Below are 26,113 nucleotides of genomic sequence, written 5' to 3'. Positions count from 1 at the left end.
ACACCTTCTTTATCCATTTCTCTGTTGATGGACATTTAGGTTCTTTCCATATCCTGGTTATTGTTAAGTCATGCTGCAATGAACATAGGGGTGCATGTGTCTTTTTGAAATATGGTTTTCTTTGGGTAACTGCCCAATAGTGGGGTTGCTGGGTCACATTTTAGTTCTATTTTTATTTTTTTAAGGAATATTTATACTGTTCTCCTTAATGGCTGAATCAATGTACAATCCCACCAACAGTGCAAGGGGTTTCCCTTTTCTCCACAACCTCTCAAGCATTCATTGTTTGTATGAACTAGCGAGAATTTTTATTATAACTGTTTTTAACTTTTACCTTATACAATAAAAATCATTTACAATAGTAGCGTTACTTTTTCCTTTACTAACTTGGTTACTAATTTGGATCTTAGGATCCAAATCAAATACCTTAAGAATATTAAAAATAGTGCTATAATATCATGTAGCAATAGCATGCTGCTACTGGGAACTCTGACATCGGTCTGCTTTGATTAATAAGATATCTGTAAATAACCAAGTTTGTTTTAGGAACATTTTTTGTTCCTTCCTAACCTATATGGAGGTCAATGACCATGGGATTTCAAATGCTGAAGAGGCCTTCTTTGGGTTACAATCTCACACATCTCCTGAAGGAAATCATCTCCCCATTTTGAGACAACAAGAAAATAATAGAATTGCTAAAACATTAGCAGAAAAGACACACAGCATCTCCATTAACTTTCAGTCTATACCAATAAGTTGAAAGTTATTTTCCATATTGCAGCAATTTCCATATTGCTATTTCCTATTATTTCCTAACTGGAAATTGGAAATTTCCAAATTGCTATTTCCTAACATTGCCTGTTATCTCCTGACAGAAGCTCCAGGGGATGGGAAGTCACTTCTGAAAGAAAACCTACAGGATCAGCATTCCTGACTGCAGTTGTGGTATGTAGTTTCTAGTTAAAATAAAAATCAAACAAACAAAAATAAAACCTTGGCCTTAATTTAGACCGTTAAGTCTTTTTAAAAAAATAATCATATGCACATATATTTATTATTTACTTTATACTTTTCATAAGATAAATAACAATATGTATATCCATATTATTCTGTAACATTTTCAATTTTATTTTATACTGAATGATATCCAAGACAAGGTACAGAGGATATGCCTTGTTAATTTCCCTTTTTTTTCTTTTTTCATTTATTTTTATTGGTTGGAGGCTAATTGCTTTACAATATTGTAGTGGTTTTTGCCATACATTGACATGAATCAGCCATGGATTTACATGTGTTGCACACCCGATCCCCCCTCCCGCCTCCCTCCGCATCCCATCCCTCTGGGTCTTCCCAGTGCACCAGCCCTGAGCACTTGTCTCATGTATCCAACCTGGGCTGGTGATCTGTTTCACCCATGAGTGTATACTTGTTTCACTGCTATTCTCTCAGAATATCCCAACCTCGCTTTCTTCCACAGAGTCCAAAAGTCTGTTCTGTTCATCTGTGTCTCTTTTTCTGTTTTGCATATAAGGCTATTGTTACCATCTTTTAAAATTCAATATATATGCGTTAGTATACTCTATTGGTGTTTACCTTTCTGGCTTACTTCACTCTCTATAATGGGCTCCAGTTTCATCCATCTCATTAGAACTGATTCAAATGAATTCTTTTTAATGGCTAAGTAATATTCCATTGTGTATATGTACCACAGCTTCCTTATCCATTTGTCTGCTGATGGAAATCTAGGTTGCTTCCATGTCTTGGCTATTACAAACAGTGCTGCAATGAACATTTGGGTGCATGTATCTCTCAGATCTGGTTTCCTCAGTGTGTATGCCCAGGAGTGGGATTGCTGGGTCATATGGCAGTTCTATTTCCAGTTTTTTAAGACATCTCCACACTGTTCTCCATAGTGGCTGTACTAGTTTGCATTCCCACCAACAGTGTAAGAGGGTTCCCTTTTCTCCACACCCTCTCCAGCATTAATTGCTTGTAGACTTTTGGATAGCAGCCATTCTGACTGGCATGTAATGGTATCTCACTGTGGTTTTGATTTGCATTTCTCTGATAATGAGTGATGTTGAGCATCTCTTCATGTGTTTGTTATCCATCTGTATGTCTTCTTTGGAGAAATGTCTGTTTAGTTCTTTGGCCCATTTTTTGATTAGGTCATTTATTTTTCTGGAATTGAGCTTCAGGAGTTGCTTGTATATTTTTGAGATTAATCCTTTGTCTGTTGCTTCATTTGCTACTATTTTCTCCCATTCTGTAGGCTGTCTTTTCACCTTGCTTATAGTTTCCTTTATTGTGAAAAAGCTTTTAAGTTTCATTAGGTACCATTTGTTTATTTTTGCTTTTATTTCCAATATTCTGGGAGGTGGGTCATAGAGGATCCTGCTGTGGTTTATGTCGGAGAGTGTTTTGCCTATGTTCTCCTCTAGGAGTTTTATAGTTTCTGGTCTTACATTGAGATCTTTAATCCACTTTGAGTTTATTTTTGTGTATGGTATTAGAAAGTGTTCTAGTTTCATTCTTTTACAAGTGGTTGACCAGTTTTCCCAGCACCACTTGTTAAAGAGGCTGTCTTTTTTCCATTGTATACCCTTGCCTCCTTTGTCAAAGATAAGGTGTCCACAAGTATGTGGATTTATCTCTGGGCTTTCTATTCTGTTCCATTGATCTATATTTCTGTCTTAGTGCCAGTACCATACTGTCTTGATGACTGTGGCTTTGTAGTAGAGTCTGAAGTCAGGCAGGTTGATTCCTCCAGTTCCATTCTTCTTTCTCAAGATTACTTTGGCTATTTGAGGTTTTTTTGTATTTCCATACAAATTGTGAAATTATTTGTTCTAGTTCTCTGAAAAATACTGTTGGTAGCTTGATAGGGATTGCATTGAATCTGTAGATTGCTTTGGGTATTATAGTCATTTTCACAATATTGACTCTGCCAATCCATGAACACGGTATATTTCTCCATCTATTTGTGTCCTCTTTGATTTCTTTCATCAGTGTTTTATGGTTTTCTATATATAGGTCTATTATTTGTTTAGGTAGATATACTCCTAAGTGTTTTACTCTTTTTGTTGCAATCGTGAATGGTATTATTTCCTTAATTTCTCTGTTTTCTCATTGTTAGTGTATAGGAATACAAGGGATTTCTGTGTGTTAATTTTATATCCTGCAACTTTACTATATTCATTGATTAGCTCTAGTAATTTTCTGGTAGAGTCTTTAGGGTTTTCTATGTAGAGGATCATGTCGTCTGCAAACCATGAGAGTTTTACTTCTTCTTTTCCTACCTGGATTCCTTTTATTTCTTTTTCTGCTCTGATTGCTGTGGCCAACACACCAAAATTATGTTGACTGTTAGTGGTGAGAGTGGGCACCCTTGTCTTGTTCCTGACTTTAAGGGAAATGCTTTCAATTTTTCACCATTGAGGATAATGTTTGCTGTGGGTTTGTCATATGTAGCTTTTATTATGTTGAGGTACATTCCTTCTAGTCCTGCTTTCTGGAGAGTCCTTATCACAAGTGGATGTTGAATTTTGTCATAGGCTTTCTCTGCATCTATTGAGATAATCATATTATTTTTATCTTTCAATTTGCTAATGTGGTGTATTACATTGGTTGATTTGTGAATATTAAAGAATCCTTGCTTTCCTGGGATAAAGCCCACTTGGTCATGATGTATGATCTTTTTAAAATGTTGTTGGATTCTGTTTGCTCGAATTTTGTTAAAGATTTTTGCATCAATGTTCATCATTGATATTGGCCTCTAGTTTCCTTTTTTTGTGTGGCATCTTTGTCTGGTTTTGGTATGAGGGTCATGGTGGCCTCATAGAATGAGTTTGGAAGTTTGCCTTCTGCAATTTTCTGGAACAGTTTGAATAAGATAGGTGTTAGCTCTTCTCTAAATTTTTGGTAGAATTCAGCTGTGAAGTCATCTGGTCCTGGGCTTTTGTTTGCTCGGAGATTTCTGATTACAGTTTCGATTTCCTTGCTTGTGATGGGTCTCTTAAGATCTTTTATTTCTTCCTGGTTCAGTTTTGGGAAGTTATACTTTTCTAAGAATTTGTCCATTTCTTCCAAGTTATTCATTTTATTGGCATATAGCTGCTGGTAGTAGTCTCTTATGATCCTTTGTATTTCAGTGTTATCTGTTGTGATCTCTCCATTTTCATTTCTAATTTTGTTGATTTGGTTCTTCTCCCTTTGTTTCTTAATGAGTCTGGCTAATGGTTTGTCAATTTTATTTACCTTTTCAAAAAACCAGCTTTTAGCTTTGTTGATTTTTGCTATGGTCTCTTTTGTTTCTTTTGCATTTATTTCTGCCCTAATTTTTAAGATTTCTTTCCTTCTGCTAACCCTGGGGTTCTTCATTTCTTCCTTCTCTAGTTGCTTTAGGTGTAGAGTTAGGTTATTTATTTGACTTTTTTCTTGTTTCTTGAGGTAAGCCTGTATTGCTATGAACTTTCCTCTTAGCACTGCTTTTACAGTGTCCAATAGGTTTTAGGTTGTTGTGTTTTCATTTTCATTCATTTCTATGCATATTTTGATTTCTTTTTTGACTTCTATGATTTGTTGGTTATTCAGAAGTGTGTTATTTAACCTCCATATGTTGGAATTTTTAATAGTTTTTTTTTCCTGTAATTGAGATCTAATCTTACTGCATTGTGGTCAGAAAAGATGACTGGAATTATTTCATTTTTTTTTTTTTTTTTAATTTCCCAAGGCTAGATTTATGGCCCAGGATGTGATCTGTTCTGAAGATCTATTCTCCGTGTGCACTTGAGAAAAAGGTGATAATGATTGTTTTGGGGTGGAATGTCCTATAGATGTCAATTAAGTCTAGCTGGTCCATTGTGTCATTTAAAGTTTGTGTTTCCTTGTTAATTTTCTGTTTAGTTGATCTATCCATAGTTGTGAGTTGGGTATTAAGGTCTCCCACTATTATTGTGTTATTGTCAATTTCCCTTTTCATTTTTGTTAGCACTTGCCTTACATAACTGTGGTGCTCCTATGTTGGGTGCATATATATTTATAATTGCTGTGTCTTCTTCTTGGATTTATCCTTTGATCATTATGTAGTGTCCTTCTTTGTCTCTTTTCACAGCCTTTATTTTAAAGTCTATTTTATTTGATATGAGTATTGCGACTCCTGCTTCCTTTTGGTCTCCATTGGTGAGGAATATTTTTACCAGCCCTTCACTTTCAGTCTGTATGTGTCCCTGTTTTGAGGTGGGTCTCTTGTAGACAGCATATATAGGGGTTTTGCTTTTGTATCCATTCAGCCAGTCTTTGTCTTTTGGCTGGGGCATTCAACCCATTTACATTTAAGGTAATTATTAATAAGAATGGTCCCGTTGCCATTTGCTTTGTTGTTTTGGGTTCGCGTTCATACAACCTTTCTGTGTTTCCTGTCTAGAGAAGATCCCTTAGCATTTATTGAAGATATGGTTTGGTGGTGCTGAATTCTCTCAGCTTTTGCTTGTCTGTAAAGCTTTTGAATTCTCCTTCATATCTGAATGAGGTCCTTGCTGGGTACAGTAATCTGGGTTGTAGATTATTCTCTTTCATTACTTTAAGTATGTCCTGTCACTCCCTTCTGGTCTGAAGAGTATCTGTTGAAAGATCAGCTGTTATCCTTATGGGAATCCCCTTATGTGTTATATGTTGTTTCTCCCATGCTGCTTTTAATATTTGTTCTTTGTGTTTGATCTTTGTTAATTTGGTTAATATGTGTCTTGGGGTGTTTCACCTTAGGTTTATCCTGTTTGGGACTCTCTGGGTTTCTTGGACTTGTGTGATTATTTCCTTCCCCATTTTAGGGAAGTTTTCAGCTATTATCTCCTCGAGTATTTTCTCATGGCCTTTCTTTTTCTCTTCTTCTTCTGAAACTCCTATGATTCGAATGTTGGGGCATTTGATGCTGTCCCAGATGTCCCTGAGGTTGTCCTCATTTCTTTTGATTCTTTTTTTCCTCTCTGCTTCATTTATTTCCACCATTCTATCTTCTACCTCACTTATCCTATCTTCTGCCTCTGTTATTCTACTATTGGTTCCCTCTAGAGTCTTTTTTATCTCATTTATTGCATTATTCATTTTTAATTGACTCTTTTTTATTTCTTCTAAAACGTTTCTTGCATCTTCTCAATCTTTGTCACCAGGATATTTATCTGTAACTCTATTTTGTTTTCAAGATTTTGGATCATATTTATTATCATTATTCTAAATTCTTTTTCAGGTAGATTCCCTATCTCCTTCTCTTTTGTTTGACTTGGTGGGCATTTTTCATATTCCTTTACCTGCTGTGTATTTCTCTGCCTTTTCATCTTATTTAGATTTGTGTGTTTTGGGTGGACTTTCTGTATTCTGGTAGTCTGTGGTTCCTTTTTATTGTGGAGGTTTCACCCAGTGGGTGGGGTTGGAGGATTGGCTTCTCAAGGTTTGCTGGTTAGGGAAGCTTGTGTCGGTGTTCTGGTGGATGGAGCTGGATTTCTTCTCTCTGGAGTGCAATGGAGTGTTCAGTAATGAGTTTTGAGATGGGTCGATGTGTTAGGTGTGATTTTGGGCAGCCTGTATGTTGACGTTCAGGGCTATGTTCCCGTGTTGCTGGAGAATTTGCATGGTATGTCTTGCTCTGGAACTTATTGGCTCTTGGGTGGTGGTTGGTTTCAGTGTAGGTATGGAGGCTTTTGGATGATCTCTTATTAATTAATGTTGCCTATAGTCAGGAGTTCTCTGGTGTTCTCAGGTTTTGGGTTTAAGCCTCTTGCCTCTGGATTTCAGTCTTATTCTTCCAGTAGCCTCAAGACTTTTCCAACTATATAGCACTGATAATAAAACTTCTAGGTTAATAGTCAAAGGATTCTCCACAGTGAGGGACAACCAGAGAGGTTCACAGAGTTACATGAAGAAGAGGAGAGGGAGGAAGGAGATAGAGGTAAGCAGGAGGAGAAAAAGGGGGATTCAAGAGAAGAGACACAGATCTAGGCAGTACTCTGTTCCCTAAGTGTTCTCCGCAGCCCAGAACACCCACAGACATTCACAGAATTCGATTGAGAAGAGAAGGGGGAGGAGGAAATAGAGGTGATCTGGGAGAAAAAAAGGAGAGCGAAAGAGGGATAGAGTAATCAAACCAGTAATCACACTCCTGAGTAAAAATGGGTAATGAAGGTTGGGTTCTTAAATGTCCAAAGTTGATATCAAATACTGAAAAACAAAGATTAAAAATCTAGAGTAGAGGTTAGACTCTTAAAAATACAACATTAAAAGAACAAAAAGAAAAAATTTAAGAAATATATATGAAGTTTGCTTTAAAAATTGGGCCCCCCCTTTTTTTTGGCCAGGTTATAGTGGGTTATAAAAATGAAAATTAAGGAGTAGTAGAGGAGTGATAGAGGACTTTCAAAAAAAAGAAAGAAAGAAAGACAGAAAAAAATTTTTTATTTTAATTAAAAAGAAAAATAATGATAGTAAAAATATATCTAGGAATTTCTCTGGAGCTGTTTCGGGCAGTGTGGGTTCGGTTCAGTTTCAGATAACTCCTTGTTCCAGCTTACACTTCTCAATATCTATAGGCCCTTTCCAGTGTTGTCAGTGTTAACTACAGGGATTTTAATCTGTTGCACCTGTCCCGTCTAAAGCGGTTCCCTCTTTATTTGGCTTCTGTTTGCCAGTCTCTTCAGTGTCTAATTTCTGCCCTGACACAAGTGGGCAGAGGTGGTCTCTTGTTTAGGTTCGCTTGTTTGGTCGTGCTGTGGGGAGGGAGGGGCACTGCAAACAAATATCACTGGCGTGTGTGGGGAGTGCTCACAGTGTTCTGGCCACACTGGGTTTGCCCCCGCTCGCGGTGTGTGTGCTTTCTCCGTCTACACTGCTCAGGCTCCACGCTGCTCTACAGGGAGCGGGCCCTGAGTTGCATGCACTTCCCAGGCCCAAGCTGCTCAGGTTCAGGTTTTCGGGTAATCCACAAAGGCACAGACTCGGTTGGGCCTTAGTTTTGTGCCTTCCCATCCATGCAGCCCAGGCAACCAGGAGTTTGACAAGCGCACTCTTCCCAGGTGCAGTGCGCCTTATTCCCTCCGTGGTCCCAGCCTCAGTTTCCCGGGCACGCTGGTCCAGTGCAGCTTGTGTCTCTTCTGGGGAGCTGATCTCTGGCTGCGACCCTCCTGGCAGATGTCAACCATCCAGAATATCAGGAAGTCTTTGGTTAGAGACTGGAAGCCTGTTTGCAGTTTGGCAGGGGATCCCGGCTTTGGGGCTGAGTTTGCCCCTTTCCCCTCCTCCCTTCCTCCTGACTCCAGTGGAGGATGGGCCGGTCTGCAGCTGGCTAGCTCTTCTCTAGTATTTGCTCAGTCCTTTGTTCTGGAAATGGGCGGGCAGTGCCTTAATTTAGGGCTTTTCCCAGATTAATTCTCTCTCTCTTGCTATCCCACTGTTTAGTTGCTGTCTCACCTTAGCTCCCTCAGATTGCCCTCAGGGCATTCAGGCCCAGTCCTTACCCTAAGCTATGCCGCCCGCTACTCTCCGTTCAACCTCCACTTGCTGGTGGTGGATGCGATCGTTTGGGGTACTTTTCTGCTGGGAGTTGCTTTTAGACATATAATCTGTGGGTTTTTTATTTTTCCTCCCAGTTAGGTTGCCCTCCAAGATTCTAAGGCTTTCCCCAGACCTGCCAGAGAGAGGGTTTCCTGGTGTTTGGAAACTTCCTCTATTAAGACTCCCTTCCCAGGACTGATCTCCATCCCTAACTCTATTGTCTCTCTTTTATCTTTTATATTTGGTCCTACCTCTTTTTGAAGACAATGGGCTGCTTTTCTGGGTGCCTGATGTCCTCTGCTAGCGATCAGAAGTTGTTTTGTGGAGTTTGCTCAGCGTTCAAATGATCTTTCGATGAATTTGTGGTCTCCCCGTCCTATTCCTCTACCATCTTAGCTCCCCGTCCTATTCCTCCGCCATCTTAGCTCCTCCTTCCGACCCTTAAGTCTTGATCTTTCCTTTCATTCTCAAATGTATGTAAGCTTCCCAATCTTTATTGGACTTGACATATTATCATTAAACCCTTTATTTATTCTCCCTGGAGTGGTGGATCTGACATTCTACTTTCAGTTTTCATGGTCTCCTGGAGATGGGAATCTGCTTCTACCTTGGGGAGCTTCTCTTTTTCCTACATTTCCATTCTTGGTCCTCTAGTCCTTAGGCTTTATTCATCCCATTCAAACAGCCTTTGTCTCTTTTCATGTTTTCCCTGATACACTTGCCACTTTTCAGGTTACTTAAGTTCATAGGCCAATCTTAACTGAATATCATCTCTTGAAATTTGCCTCTATCACCTGGAATAGGTATAAGCACCAAATGAATTCCATGTACAGAACAGCTCAGTTATAATCCTAAACCACCTAAACTCCAAGTCCCTTTGGTCAACTAAAAGGATATCTTGAAGGTTATATGCATCTCCATATAATAGCCATCTTACTTGTTTGGGTGGCATATACTCCCCCTGCTATTCTTCTCTCTTAACTCCTTTCTATACTCTACCTGATGCACTGAAAAATTCCCTGAAACCTAATCTGCATAAGTATTCCTTCCAAGTTCTCTGGTTTAGGTCTTCAAGTCTCCACTAACAGTTCCTCTCTCCAGATTTTCCTAAGCTGTGAAGCATGCTCTTATAAGTAAGAGAATCTGATTCTCCCTTGGCTAGGTGGTGGCAATCTCCTTCAGATCCTCTTCCCCTTCAGTGGGATTTACCTCATTGAGTCCCACATCCCTCTGGGCACTGACACTGTGGTTCCAACAGAGACTTTAGAAAAATAAAAGATAGGAGGTGTTAACATTTACTGCTAACACATAACATATAACATAACACATAACATATAACATAACACATAACATAGCTCTTAGTCTATGTCAAACACTGGACTGAGCAATTCACATACTTAACAATTTGGCATGCAGATGAGGTTAGCTCCATGATTCCAGGCCTACCTAATGACCTCCTTTTGCTGCTAAACAATAGAATGTAGCATAGATGTAGAAATTTTCAGATAAAATGAAGGACCCAAACCAATTGGTTTTGCTTTAACCAAAAGGAAGTTTATCCTGGATAGGCTCAACTTAATCAAGCAAATGGCCTTAAAGAGAGACTCAGCCCTTCTTTAGAGATAATTTTCCCTCCTGCTGACTTACAGAAGTAAGCTATTATGGTGAAGGAAGGCCTATGAAAAAGATAAGGTGGCCAGGAACTGTGAACAGTCCTAAAATCACAAGTAAATTAATTCTGTCAATATGTATAAGCTAAGAGCAGCTTTTCTAGTTGAAACTCTAGATGAAAATACAGTTCAGTCAACACCTGGAGTGCTGCCTTACAAAACCTCAAGTACAGCACCCAGCTAAGTCATGCCAGACTCCTGACAGAAACTGGGATATGTCTGTGTTTTGAGATACTAAGTCTGTGGTAATCCATTATAAAACAATACAAAAATAATACAGATTTTGATGCCTAGAAGTGGTACCTAAAAACTTGGAAATAGCTCTGAAATCAGTCAATTGAGCAGGGACTAGAAGATCTTTGAGAGAAAGCCTATGTTTTCAACAGACTGTTGGTAGAAATCTAATCTTTAAGTGTGCCACAGTGAGAGTCAGGAGAAATTGAGGAACATGTTATTAGAAACAGAAGGAGGAAGATTCTTGTTACAAAGTGATAAAAAAAAAACTTAGCAAAATTATATCCTGGAGTTATGTTCAAGAAAATACTTAAAAGCTGGTTTTCTACATAGGGAGATTTCCAAGTAAAGTGTTAAAATTGACTCTTGAATTCTTTTTTCTATTTATGATAATATGGGAGAGGAGAATGATAAATTGAGGAAAGAACTATTAAACAAAAAGAAATCAAGACCAAAAGAAATCAAGAGTTTGAAATCTCTCACCATCTGTAAGAATTAAGAGATTCACAGTCTTAATCTCTGTTTAGTATGATTGTACAACTTTTCCCTAAAACTTCAGAAAGATTAAAAGGTAAAAGAATCAGGCACAAAAATAGGCCTTCCTATCATTTTAAGGATAAAGGTTCCTTAGAAAACTAGAAATAAAACTACCATATGACCCAGCCATCCTACTAGTGGGCTATATATACGTTAAGAAAACTGGAATTGAAAGAGAAACCCATACCCCAGTGCTCACTCCAATACTATTTATAATGGCTAGGACATAGAATCAAACTAGATGTCTATTGACAGATGAATGGATAGAGAAGCTGTGGTATATATATATATATATATATATATATATATATATATATATATATATATATATATATATACACAACAGAATATTACTCAGCCATAAAAAGGAATGCATTTGAGCCAGTTCTAATGAGGTGGATGAACGTAGAGCCTATTATACAGAGTAAAGTAAGTCAGAAAGATAAAAACAAATATGGTATATTAACACATATATATGGAATCTAGAAAGACAGTATTGATGAACCTATTTACAGGGTAGCAATGGAAATAATCCTAAAAGATGATGCTATGAAAGTGCTTCACTCAATATGCCAGCAAATTTGGAAAACTCAGCAGTGGCCACAGGACTGGAAAAGGTCAGTTTTCATTCCAATCCCAAAGAAAGTTAGCACCAAAGAATGCTCAAACTACCATACAATTGCACTCATCTCACATGCTAGCAAAGTAATGCTCAAAATCCTCCAAGCTAGGCTTCAACAGTACATGAACCGTGGACTTCCAGATGTTCAAGATGGTTTTAGAAAAGGCAGAGGAACCAGAGATCAAATCGCCAACATCCACTGGATCATCATAACAGCAAGAGAGTTCCAGAAAAACATCTACTTCTGCTTTATTGACTATGCCAAAGCCTTTGACTGTGTGGATGACAACAAACTGTGGAAAATTCTGAAAGAGATGGGAATACCAGACCATCTGACCTGTCTCCTGAAAAACCTGTATGTAGGTCAAGAAGAAACAGTTAGAACTGGACATAGACAGTGGACTGGTTCAAAATTGGCAAAGGAGAACATCAAGGCTGTATATTGTCACCCTGCTTTTTTAAATTATGTGCAGAGTACATCATGTGAAATGCCAGGTTGAATGAAGCACAAGCTGGAATCAAGATTGCTGAGAGAAATATCATAACCTCAGATATGCATATGACACCCCCCTTATGGCAGAAAGTGAAGAAGAATGAAAGAACATCTTGATGAAAGTGAAAAAGTTGAGGAGAGTGAAAAAGTTGGCTTAAAACTTAACGTTCAGAAAGCTAACATCATGGCATCTGGTCCTATCACTTCATGGCAAACATATGGGGAAACAGTGGAAACACTGACAGACTTTTATTTTGCGGGGTTCCAAAATTAGTGCAGATGGTGACTGTAGCCATGAAAAAAAGACGCGTATTCCTTGGAAGAAAAGTTATGACCAACCTAGACAGCATATCGAAAAGCAGAGACACTACTTTGCCAACAAAGTTCCATCTTGTCAAGAGCTATGGTTCTTCCAGTAGTCATGTATGTAAATGAGAGTTGGATTATCAAGAAAGCTGAGCCCTGAAGAATTGATTTTTGAACTGTGGTTTTAGGGAAGACTCTTGAAAGTCCCTTGGACTGCAAGGAGATTCAACCAGCCCATCCTAAAGGAAATCAGTCCTGAATATTCATTAGAAGGACTGATGTTGAAGCTGAAATTCCAATACTTTGGCCACCTGATGCAAACAACTGATCCATTGGAAAAGACCCTGATGCTGGGAAAGATTGAAGGCGGGAGGAGAAGGGGACGACAAAGGATGAGATAGTTGGTTGGCATCACCAACTCAATGGACATGCGTTTGAGTAAGCTCTGGGAGTTGGTGATGGACAGGGAAGCCTGGTGTGTTGCAGTCCATGGGGCTGCAGTCAGACATGTCTGAGCAACTGTACTGAACTGAATAGAAACACAGACACAGAGAACAGATTTGTGGACACAGTAGGGGAAGGAGAGGTTGAGATGAATTCAGAGAGTAGCATGGAAACACACATTACCATATGTAAAATAGATAGCCAGTGGGAATTTTCTATATGATGCAGGGAGCTCAACCCAGTGCTTTGTGACAATCTAGAGGGGTGGGATGGTAGGTTGGAGGGAGGTTCAAGAGGTAGGAGATATATTGTTACCTGGCTGATTCATGTTGATATATGGCAGAAACCAACACAATACTGTAAAGCAATTATCCTCCAATTAAAAATAATAATAAATAAGTAAAAATCATTTTAACCACAGCCTCCCCAAAAAAGAGGATTTGGGTTTGCCTTACAGATATCAACCAAACTAGAAGTCCTCTAGGAAGCTTAAGGGTACTGTTTCCTACTATTTCAGCAGGAGGACAAGGCTTAGAAGGGTTTGTCTGGAAAAGATCTATAAATGTGGCTACTGCCTAGAGCAGTGAATCCCATTGACAATTACAGAAGATCCACAAAGTACTTGAGAAAATCTGTTCAGCAGAAACACTACTAAGCTGAGGTTGGAGAGAGTGTATGTTTATGTCTGTCAGATATAGCTGGTTTAGAATATTGTTCAATTCCCCCATTTGCTACTGATCTTCTAACTGTTTGTCCATTTGGAAAGTACAGCATAGAAATCTCCAACTAGTGCTCGCTTCGGCAGCACATATACTGAAATCTCCAATTATTATTTTAGAACTGTCTATTTCTGCTTTCACTTCTCAATTTTTGCTTCCTATGTGTTAGAATTCTGTTGTTAGGTTCCTAGGTTTATATCTTCCTTATGGGTTCACATTTTAATCAACATTTAGTGTTCCTCCTTGCCTCTTATAACAATTTTGACTGAGTCTATTTTATCTGATCTTGGCACTGATATCTCAGTTCTCTTTTAGAAACTATTTGCCTGGAATGTCCTTTTCCATTCTTTTACTTTTACCTACTTGTCTTGGATATGAAATGAGTCTTTTCTAGACAGCATATAATAGAATATTGCTTTTTAATCTATTTGGAGAATATTTACCTTCTAATAGAAAAGTTTAATCCATTTATAATTAAAGATAATGAAACATTTATTTCTGCAATTTTGCTTTGTCTTTTGTATGTTTCATATCTTGTTTGTTCCTCAATGTCACCATTAACTGCCTTCTTTTGTGTTTGGTATTTTTGTAGTGTATGATTTTGATCCCTTTCTAATTTATTTTTCTGTATATTTAAAAGTTATTTTAGCATTGGTTGTGCTGGAGCTTACAATTAACCTCACAAACATGTAATAATCTATTTTGAATTAATATCATATTAACTTCCCTAGGTATGTAACAATTCTGATCCTATGCTTCTCCATCCCTCCCCCCTTTATGTTACTGTGTCACAAATTACATCTTTCTACTTTGTGTGCCCATTTAACATAGGCTTATCATTATCATTTTATGATTTGTCTTTGTGATCAAACTGGGAAAGAAAAAGGAGTCAGAAATGAAAAATACATAATACTGGCTTATATATTCCTTTATCTGTGCTATTTCTTCACATGGCTTTAAGTTTACTGTCTAGTGTCCTTTCATTTCTGCCTGAAGGGCTCTTTTTAGCATTTCCTATAGGACACATCTAGCATCACCAACTCAATGAACATGAATTTGAGCAAACTCCAGGAAATAGTGAAGGACATAGAAGCCTGACATGTAACAGTCCACAGGGTCACAAAGAGTTGGACACAACTCAGTGACTTGATAAATAGGACTCATCTACTAATGATGAATTCCCTCAGCATTTGTTAATCTGGGAATGTCTTAACATCTCCTTTATTTTTGAATGATAGTTTTGCCAGGTATAGAGTTATGGGCTTTCTCTTTCTTTAGGTACTTTAAATATGTCACCTCACTGCCTTCTGGCCTCCATGGTTTCTGCTAAGATGTACAGTCCTTTGCTTCATGAGTCTCCCTTATATACGACAGTCATTTCTCTTTAGCTGCTTTCAAGGTTCTTCCTTTGTCTCTGGCTTTAAAAGTTTTATTATAACATGTCTCAGTGTGTATCTCTTGTGTTTTTCCTTTCTAAAGTTCATTGAACTTCTTGAATATATAGATTCATGTATTGGTCATGTTTGTCATAGTTTCTTCAAAATTCTTTTACATCCCTTTCTCTCTATTCTCTCCTTAAGAAACTACCATAATTTGTATGTTCTATTATTGAAGGAAGGTGTCTCACAGATCTCATAGGCTCTGTTCATTTTTAATCATTCCCTTGTCTTTATGTTCCTCAGACTGGAAAATTTTAAATGATTTGTTTTCAAGTTCTCTGATTTTCAACTCTGACTTCTCAAATCTGATATTGAAATTCTTAGTGAATTCATTTCCTATATTGTAATTTTTAACCTAGACTTAGTTTGGTCCATTTTTATAATCTGCATCTCTTTAGTGGTGTACACTGTTTCAGGAATATCATTCCCCTGGAGTTACACAATTTTTGTCCATGATTTCCTTTAGTATTTTGAGCATATTTAAGCCAGTTGAATTAAAGGCCTTGCTGAATAACTTCTATGATTTGATTCTTCATAGATAGTTTCTATTAATTTTTCTGTGAAGGGGTCATATTTTATTGTTTCTTTGCAAGTTTTTAAAAATTTTTTGTGGAAAACTGGACATTTTGAATGTTCTAATAAGATAACTTTTGAAATCATATACTTTCTCATGCTCAGGGCTTGATTTGGTTGGTTCCTGTGAGTTTTGGTTATATGTCTAGCACTTTTCTACCTTTTTCTGTAAAAGTATTAGTGGTATGTGCACTCAGAAATGTGTCCTTTATCTTCTAGTAAGTTTATGCCTTGTTCTTGATGAAAGTGAAAGAGGAGAGTGAAAAAGTTGGCTTAAAGCTCAACATTCAGAAAACTAAGATCATGGCATCTGGTTCCATCACTTCATGGAAAATAGATGGAGAAACAGTGGAAACAATGGCTGAGTTTATTTTTCTGGGCTCCAAAATCACTGCAGATTGTGATTGCAGCCATGAAATTAAAAGACACTTACTCCTTGGAAGGGAAGTTATGATGAACCTAGACACCATACTAAAAATCAGAGACATTAATGTGCCAACAAAGGTCCATCTAGTCAAGGCTATGGTTTTTCCAGTGGTCATGTATGGATGTGAGAAAGTGAAAGAAAGTGAAAGAGAAAGAAGTCGCTCAGTCGTGTCCGACTCTTTGCGACCCCATGGACTGTAGCCTACCAGGCTCCTCCCTCCATGGGATTCTCCAGGCAAGAGTACTGGAGTAAGTTGCTGTTTCCTTCTCCAGGGGATCTTCCCAACTTAGGGATCGAACCGGGGACTCCCACATTCCAGGCAGACGCTTTAACCTCTGAGCCGCCAGGGAAGCCCAATGGATGTGAGAGCTGGACTATAAAGAAGGCTGAGCACCGAAGAATTGATGCTTTTGAACTGTGGTATTGGAGAAGACTCTTGAGAGTCCCTTGGACTGCAAGGAGATCCAACCAGTCTGTCCTAAAGGACATCAGTCTTGGGTGTTCATTGGAAGGACTGATGTTGAAGCTGAAACTCCAATATTTTGGCCACCTAATGCAAAGAGCTGGCTCGTTGGAAAAGACCCTGATGCTGGGAAAGATTGAGGGCAGGTGGAGAAGCAGACGAAAGAGGACGAGATGGTTAGATGGCATCACCAACTCAATGGACATAGGTTTGGGTAGACTCCGGGAGTTGGTGATGGACAGGGAGTCCTGGCATGGTGCAGTTCATGGGGTCGTAGAGAGTCAGACACGACTGAGTGACTGAACTGAACTGAATTTTTTTGCCTGGAGACAAAACAAAAACATACCCAAACAGCAAGAAAAAAACCGCCTCTCTGCATACTAGCTCAGTGTTCAGTATGCCTTCAATGCCTTGTTGTTCAGTCACTCAGTCATGTCCAACTCTTTGAGACCCCATGGACTGCAGCATGCCAGGCTTTCCTGTCCATCACATCTCCGAGAGCTTGCTCAAACTCATGTCCATTGAGTCAGTGATGCCATCCAACCATCTCATCCTCTGTCGTCCCCTTCTCCTCCTGCCTTCAATCCTTCCCAGAATCAGGGTCTTTTCTAATGAGCTGGTTCTTCGCAGCACATGGCCCAAGTAATGGAACTTCAGCTTCAGCATCAGTCCTTCCAATGAATATTAAGGACTGATTTCCCTTAGGATGGACTGGTTGGATCTCCTTGCAGTCCAAGCGACTCTCAAGAGTCTTCTCCAACACTACAGTTCAAAAGCATTAACTCTTTGGAGTTCATGCTTCTTTATGGTCCAACTCTCACACCCATTCTATGACATTACCTTTCTTTGGAATTGGAATGAAAACTTACCTTTTCCAGTCCTATGACCACTACTGAGCTTTCCAAATTTGCTGGCATATTGAGTGCAGCACTTTAACAGCATCATCTTTCAGGATTTGAAATAGCTTTACTGGAATTCCATCACCTCCACTAGCTTTGTTCGTAGTGGTGCTTCCTAAGGCCCACTTGACTTCTCATTTCAGGATCTCTGGCTTTAGGTGAGTGATCACACTATCGTGATTATCTGGGTCACGGAGATCTTTTTTGTATGTGTATTCTTGCCACCTCTTCTTAATATCTTCTGCTTCTCTTAGGTCCATACCATTTCTGTCCTTTATTGTGCCCATCTTGACTCCAGCTTGTGCTTCATCCAGCCTGGCATGTCACAAGATGTACTCTGCATATAAGTTAAATAAGCAAGGTGACACTATACAAACTTGACATACTCCTTTCCCAATTTGTAACCAGTCCATTGTTCCATGACCACTTTTTTTTTTTCTTCCAATTATTTTTATTAGTTGGAGGCTAATTACTTCACAACATTGTAGTGGGTTTTGTCATATATTGACATGAATCAGCCATGGAGTTACATGTATTCCCCATCCCAAACCCCCCTCCCACCTCCCTTTCCACCCGATTCCTCTCAGTCGTCCCAGTGCACCAGGCCCGAGCACTTGCCATGACCAGTTCTAACTGTTGCTTCTTGACTGCATACAAGTTTCTCAGGAGACAGGTAAGATGGTCTGGTGTTCCCATCTCTTTAAAGAGTTTTCCACAGTTTGTTGCAATTCACACAAAGGCTTCAGTGCAGTCAGTAAAGAGGAAGTAGCTATTTTTCTGGAATTCTCTTGCTGTTTCTATGATCCAATGATCTTGGCAATTTGATCGCTGCTTCCTGTGCCTTTTCTAAATCCTTCAGTGCTTAACCAGGTCCTTTACAATTCCGTTTTAGCCTTTAGTTTCTGCTTCTCTTGAACCTAAAGATCATTTAGAGGTATAAATCCTACACACAGGGAACATTTTACGGTTCCACTTCCCCACAAAATGTCTTTTCTCAGTCTTTCTTACCAAGTTTTCAACATGTCTATTGTTTACCGCAACCTTAACATCTTCCCCCAGATAGGAGGGACTGTCTATTTACCTTTCTTGTTTGCAAGGAATGCCCTCCACTTGGCTCCATTCTGATGGAGCTCTGTGCTGCACAAAATAAAAGCCAAATTGCCTTTCTTCAGTCTTTCAATAACCCCAGAGGGCTCCAAGTAGAGAAACACAATCTTTGAGATCAGAATCTTCTCCTTTCCCTTTGAAAGCAGGGACAAAGTTCTCACAATGGGAATGTGGCCTATACCTTCACGACTCTCTCAAGTAGGGGAGAAAGGTGGCCTAAAGGCAAGTAAAAGTGCCACAACACTCCCCTCCCATTTTTAAGTTGCCTTTTTCTTGGTCAGCACACATACACCTTTAATTGTTTTCCAGATTTTCACAAAGTAGAATCTGATGTTTTTTCCTCATTTATTGTTTCAGTAGAAGGATGGATCCCTGGAGTTATTTATCCCTTCATATTTGTAGATGTGCTCCCTTGTAATTTATTTTCATAATGGTTGTGCTTAATAACTGCCTTACAAAATCTTGAACATTTACCAATTTTCTCATAAGACAGTATAACCTGATTCCATGATACCATGAAATATGGTCACTGAAGGCATAACAGATGCTTACAGAGGTTTCTGAGAAGGCACTAAAAGGGAATCTATAAGAAAAGTTTCCCAAATCAGTCAAGAATTGAAGGCATATGACTGAGATTTTATTCCTCCCTGAAAATGCTCTTGTATGCTTTTCTAACGAATTTATCACTTATTCTTGTCCACTACACATACCCCACTTCTAATCTCAATGAGACTTTCTCACAACATAAACCCTTACCTGATCTAGCTCTCAGTTATCAAAACTCCTGAAGATTTTAGGCTCCTTTCAGCAGGCAAAGTAATAAAATATTGCAGTATCATAACATAAATGTCAGATAATATTCTAAGTCAAAGCTTTGTAGAAGAAAATGTATGAACCAAAGTTTCATAGGCAGTGTTATCATTTTAAACATTATAGTTATGACTAGGGTCATAGGATATAAAAACAGTACTAAAATGTTTATTTCTAAACTAAACTTCTGTTGCAAGAATGAAGTTGAGACAAAGTTTATAGTACATGACAATATTTCCTTATGTGGAAAAGTTTTCTATCCTTGCCAAGGCACTGCTGAATTAAAAAAAAAAGAAAAGAAAAGCTATTGTTTCTGGAAAGTGAGAGAAAGAGAAAGAAAACTGAAAGCATTTCCATAGCAGTGGGTAGAAGTAAAGGAGGGGCTCACCCTGACAGCTGGGTGATGAATAAGGCTTATATGTGTGATGTTCCACCCAGGGGCACTCACACACATACAAACACAAGATAACACACCTTATAATCAGTAGTCCTCTTCTTATAATGCTATTGTATTTATTATAACATTGTAATAATACTATAATTAACATTACATTGTTATTATTTATTATATTATATCAGTTTATGTATGAATTATCTTTCTCCTTATCATGGGTGAGCAAGGCCATCTCTGTCTTCTTCAGTGAGCAATCTATAGAACCTAGAACATTACTGGCAAAAGACCAGTATTGGTAAACACTGAAATCAATGTGGGGCATTCTTGGTTTGGGTTGCCCTGGTGGTTCAGATGGTAAAAAAATCTGCCTTCAATGTGGGAGACCTGGGTTCAATCCCTGGGTTGGGAAGATTTCCTGGAGGAAAGCATGGCAACCCACTCCAGTTTTGTTTGCCTGGAGAATCCCCATGGACAGAGGAGCCCGACAGGCTACAGGCCATGGGGTCACAAAGAGTTGGACACGACTGAGTGACCAAGCACAGCACAGCACACTTTGGTTTATTTTTACTCCCTCTGGTCTATAATATTTACTGGATTAAACTAGCTTAGATAAACACAAGAAAGAAGAAAAGGGTTTCATTGGTCTTAGCAATCAGTAAGATGAAGAGAGAGAACAAAAATATGTTATTTAACTTAGCAACCAAAGACTGAAGGACAGGATTGTGTTATTAAAAGTCATATAGCACAACCTAAACTTATGAAAAAATAGTAAACTGAATGTTCATTAACTTATTTAGCTATCATATATTTATATTTGAGGGCTTCCCTGATGGCTCAGATGATAAAGTATCCATCTGCAGTGTGAGAGACTTGGGTTTGATCCCTGGGTTGGGAAGATGCTCTGGAGGAAGGCATGGCAACCCTTCTCCAGTATTCTTGTCTAGAGAATCCCCACGGGCAAAGGAGCCTGGTGGGCTACAGTCCATGGGGTCACAAAGAGTCAGGAGCGACTAAGAGCATTCATATTGATAACTCAGAGAGGAAAGAATCCACCTGCAGTGTCGGAAACCCATGTTCAATCCCTGTGTTGGGAAGGTCCCCTGGAGAAGGAAATGACTACCCACTGGAGAACTGCCTGGAGAATTCCATGGACAGAGGACCTTGGGGGAATATAGTCCATGGGGTCGCAAAGAGTCAGATATGACTGACTGACTAAGCACAGCACAGCACACATAGTCACACTTACTAAGATAATGTTTCAAGTGTTGGGAAATACTATAGTGAAAGGAATAAAGAGACTGAGAACTTAAAGAGGAGACAAACTAACTCTAACCTGCATTTATTTAGAATAGCAGTGCCTGAGCTTCTCTGGAGGCTAATATGAAACAATCAGGGGAACAAGACGGATGCAAAGTAAGAAATAAAGGATAAGTGAGAGAGCAAAGCTCAAAGAAGTTGGATGAACCTTATGCATTCTCTGGAGTAGGGAATGGCAAATGACTTCACTATTCTTGCTTTGAGAACCCCATGAACAGTATGAAAAGCAAAAGATATGATACTGAAAGATGAACTCCCCAGGTCAGTAGGTGCCAAATAGGCTACTGGAGAAGAATGAAGAAATAACTACAGAAAGAATGAAGAGACGGAGACAAAGCGAAAACAATGCCCAGTTGTGGATGTGACTGGTGACGGAAGTAAAGTCCGATGCTGTAAAGAGCAGTATTGCATAGGAACCTGGAATGTTAGGTTCATGAACCAAGGTAAATTAGAAGTGATCAAGCAGGAGATGGCAAGAGTGGACATCAACATTTTAGGAATCAGTGAACTAAAATGGACTGGAATTCATGAATTTAATTCAGATGATCATTCTATCTACTACTGTGGGCAAGAATCTAATAGAAGAAATGGAGTAGTCCTCATAGTCAACAGGAGTCCTAAATGCAGTACTTAGGGGAAAACTCAAGAATGACAGAATGAAATTTGCTTGTTTCCAAGGCAAACCATTCGATATCACAGTAATCCAAGTCTATGCCCTGACCAGTAATGCTGAAGAAGGTGAAACTCAACAGTTCTATGAAGACCTGCAAGACCTTCTAGAACTAACACCCAAAAAGATGTCCTTTTCATTATAGGGGACTGGAATGCAAAAGTAGGAAGTCAAGAGATAACCTGGAGGAACAGACAAATTTGGACTTGGAGTACAAAATGAAGCAGGCCAAAGACTAACAGAGTTTTGCCAAGAATAAGCCCTGGTCATAGCAAACACCCTCTTCCAACAATACAAGAGAAGAGTACACATGAACATCACTAGATGGTCAATAATGAAATCAGGTTGATTATATTCTTTGCAGTCAAAGATGGAGAAGCTCTACACAGTCAGCAAAAACAAGACTAGGAGCTGCCTATGGCTTAGATCATGAACTCCTTATTGCCAAATTCAGACTTCAATTGAAGAAAGTAGGGAAAACCACTAGACCATTCAGGTATGATCTAAATCAAATCCCTTATGATTATACAGTGGAAGTGACAAATAGATGCAAGGGATTAGATCTGATAGACAAGAGTGCCTGAAGAACTATGGACGGAGGTTCGTGACACTGTATAGGAGACAGTGATCAAGATCATCCCCAAGGAAAAGAAATGTAAAAAGGCAAAATGGCTTTCTGAGGAGGCCTTACAAATAGCTGAGGAAAGAAGAGAAGCTAAAGGCAATGGAGAAAAGGAAAGATATACCCATTTGAATGCAGAGTTCCAAATAGCAAGGAGAGATAAGAAAGCCTTCCTCAGTGATTAATACAAAGAAATAGAGAAAAACAATAGAATGGGAAAGACTAGAGATCTCTTCAAGAAAATTAAAGATACCAAAGGAACATTTCATGAAAAGATGGGCAAAATAAAGGACAGAAATGGTATGGACCTAACAGAAGCAGAAGATATTAAGAAGAGGTGGTAAAAATACGCAGAAGAATTATACACAAAAGACCTTCATGACCCAGAAAACCATGATGGTGTGATCACTCACCTAGATCAGACATCTTGGAATACAAAGTCAAGTGGGCCTTAGGAAGCATCACTACGAACAAAGCTAGAGGAGGTGATGGAATTCCAGTTGAGCTACTTCAAATCCTAAAAGATGACGCTGTGAAAGTGCTGCACTCAATATGCCAGCAAACTTGGAAAAGTCAGCAGTGGCCACAGGACTGGAAAAGGTCAGTTTTCATTCCAATCCCAAAGAAAGGTAGTGCCCAAGAATGTTCAAACTACCACACAATTGCACTCAACTCACAAGCTAACAAAGTAATGCTCAAAACTCTCCAAGCCAGGCTTCTACAGTACATGAACCACGAACTTTCAGATCTTCAAGTTAGATTCAGAAAAGGCAGAGGAACCAGAGATCAAACTGCCTACATCCGTTGGATCATAGAAAATGCAACAGAATTCTAGGGAAAAAAAGCTATTTCTGCTTCATTGACTACACTAAAGCCTTTGTATGAATTGCAACAAACTCTGAAAAATTCTTAAAGAGATGGGAATACTAGACCACTTTATTTGCCTCCTGAGAAATTTGTACGCAGCTTATGAAGCAAGAGTTAGAACCAGACATGAAACAACAGACTGGTTCCAAATCGGGAAAGGAGCACATCAAAGCTGTATATCATCACCCTGCTTATTTAACTTATATGCAGTGTACATCATGCAAAATGCCAGGCTAGATGAAGCACAAGCTGGAATCAAGATTGCCGGGACAACTATCAATAATCTCAGACACGCAGATGACACTACTCCTATGGCAGAAAGCAAAGAGGAACTGACGAGCTCCTTGAAGAAAGTGAAATAGGAGAGTGAAAAAGCTGGCTTAAAACCCAACATTCAAAAAATAAAGATCATTGCATTCAGTCCCATCACTTAATGGCAAATAGATGGGGAAACAATGGAAATAGTGAAAGACTTTATTTTCTTGGGCTCCAAAATCACTGCAGATGGTGACTGCATCCTTGAAATTAAAAGATACTTGCTTCTTGGAAGAAAAGTTATGATCAACCTAGACAGCATATTAAAAAGCAGAGACATTACTTTGCCAACAAAGGTCCATCTAGTCAGAGCTATGGTTTTTCCAGTAGTCATGTATGGATGTGAGAGTTGGACTATAAAGAAAGCTGAGAGCCAAAGAATTGAGGCTTTTGAACTGTGGTGTTGGAGAAGACTCTTGAGAGTCCCTTGGACTGCAAGGAGATCCAACCAGTCTATCCTAAAGGAAATCATTCCTGAATATTCATTGAAAGGACTGATGCTGAAGCTGAAACTCCAATACTTGGGCCACCTGAAGCAAAGAACTGACTCATTGGAAAAGCCCCTGTCACTGAGAAAGATTCAGCAGAAGGGGACGACAGAGGATGAGATGGTTGGTTGGCATCACTGACTCAATTGACATGAGTTTGAGCAAGCTCCGGGAGATGGTGATGGACAGGAAAGCTTGGCATGCTGCAGTCCATGGGGTCACAAAGAGTTGGACATGACTGAGCGACTGAATGGAACTGAACTGAGAGAGCAAGGCTCAAAGAAGGTGGATGAACCTTATGCATTCTCTAGAGAATCAAGAACTAAAATTAGTCTAGTGAGGATTAGAGGAGCTCCAGTTAAAGCTCTGTTTCGCCCTTCTCCTAGACTACTCATGATTTTCTTTCCTCCTAGACTGATGTAGAACCTTCTCTGACCATGTCTTATTCATACCTATAACCCCATTTTCAATCTGATACATAGTCTATGATATGTACATGGGTTTGAACAGGATGGAAAAATTTGAGAATATGATGTCTGACTGTAGTGAGCTAAAGAGACACAGAAGTCAAAGAGAACTATTTTGAAACTGAAACACTGGAAAAATTAGAGTGGGATGAATGTGATGGGAAAACAAAAGGAGGAAGAGGTCTGGAAGTCTAGTGATAAGTGCAAACTGGGACATCCTTTTTTGATCCACCTTCATGGGGAGTCCTGTCTGCTGAAGACCACACTGCTGTCTTAGGCAGATCTCTAGATTGGCTCTCCAAATACATATCTTCATGCCCTCAACCCAGGTATTCAACTTTCTTCTCTCCTTTCAACTGTCCACAAACAGTACCCAAATATGTGTCTGTCCTCTGTCCAGATAAGCAGTCTGTTTGTGCCAAGCCTAGAAGTTTCCCAAAAGTCATTAGAGACACAATGCAAACATGTGACCAGTTTTAAATGAGGACATTAGGTTGAGTTGTTAATCATATTGTTTGAGTGCTCTTTGTATTTACTGATTTTTTTCTTGGTCTGTTTTATCAGGAACAAAATATATGGTAACACTAAATCTTTCCTAAAGTAGTTGTAGATTCAATTTCACCAAGTCTGTAAACTTTGATTTAATTTTATTGAATTTATTTTTTAGAGCAGTTTCAGGTTTAGACAAAAAAGAGCAAAAGTTACAGAGATTCCCCATATACTTCTTCGCCCCACAAATGCATGATCTCCTGCATTATCAATATCCACAAACAAAGTGGCACATTTGTTACAGTGATGAACCCACACTGAAATGTCAATATCAGCCAGGGCATATAGTTTATATATGTCTTGCATATTCTGTGGGTTTTGAAAAATGTCCACTTACCTACTGAAGGATGTCTTGGTTGTCTCCAAGTTTTTGAAATTATAAATAAAGTTGCTATAGATATCTTTGTACTAGTTTTTGTGAGTATAATTTAGGTATAAATACCAAGGAGCATGATTGCTAGTCATATGGAAAAAGAACATTTAACTTTGTAACAATGAAACGAACTGTCTTTCAAAGTAGCCATTTCATTTGCATTCCCAGAAGCAATGAATAAGAGTTGCTTTCACACCACACCCTTGCCAGCAATATGCGTTACTAGTGATCTGAATTTTAGTCATTCTAATAGGTGTACCAATGCCAAAGAATGCTCAAACTACTGCACAGTTGCACTCATCTCACACACTAGTAAAGTAATGCTCAAAATTCTCCAAGCCAACCTTCAGCAATATGTGAACTGTGAACTTCCAGATGTTCAAGCTGGTTTTAGAGAAGGCAGAGGAACCAGAGATCAAATTGCCAACATCTGCTGGATCATTGAAAAAGCAAGAGAGTTTCAGAAAAACATCTATTTCTGCTTTATTGAGTATGCCAAAGCCTTTGACTGTGTGGATCACAATAAACTGTGGAAAATTCTGAAAGAGATAGGAATACCAGACCACCTGACCTGCCTCTTGAGAAACCTGTATGCAGGTCAGGAAGCAATAGTTAGAACTGGACATGGAACAACAGAGTAGTTCCAAATAGGAAAAGGAGTACGTCAAGGCTGTATATTGTCACCCTGCTTATTTAACTTATATGCAGAGTACATCATGAGAAACACTGGCTGGATGAAGCACAAGTTGGAATCAAGATTGCCAGGA

The 26,113-nt window shown here is 38.9% G+C and overlaps 1 protein-coding gene across 2 annotated transcripts in view; it reads left to right on the top strand.

Moving 5' to 3' along the window:
• LOC136174805 (interferon-induced very large GTPase 1-like) overlaps window positions 1–26,113 on the top strand; it is a 52,212-nt gene that overhangs the window by 9,032 nt on the left and 17,067 nt on the right. Inside the window, exon 2 of one of the 2 annotated variants that reach the window (XM_065945019.1) lies at window positions 876–945. The gene's annotated coding sequence lies outside the window, so the exon portion shown is untranslated. Of the gene's footprint in view, window positions 1–875; window positions 953–26,113 lie in introns of both variants that reach the window. The other variant, XM_065945020.1, reaches the window with a different exon arrangement.

Source organism: Muntiacus reevesi, chromosome 9 (assembly GCF_963930625.1).
Source record: "Muntiacus reevesi chromosome 9, mMunRee1.1, whole genome shotgun sequence".
In the NCBI taxonomy this organism is placed as follows: Eukaryota; Metazoa; Chordata; class Mammalia; order Artiodactyla; family Cervidae; genus Muntiacus; species Muntiacus reevesi.
The sequence above is the reverse complement of the archived record's forward strand: the minus strand, read 5'-3'. Positions and strand labels throughout refer to the sequence as shown.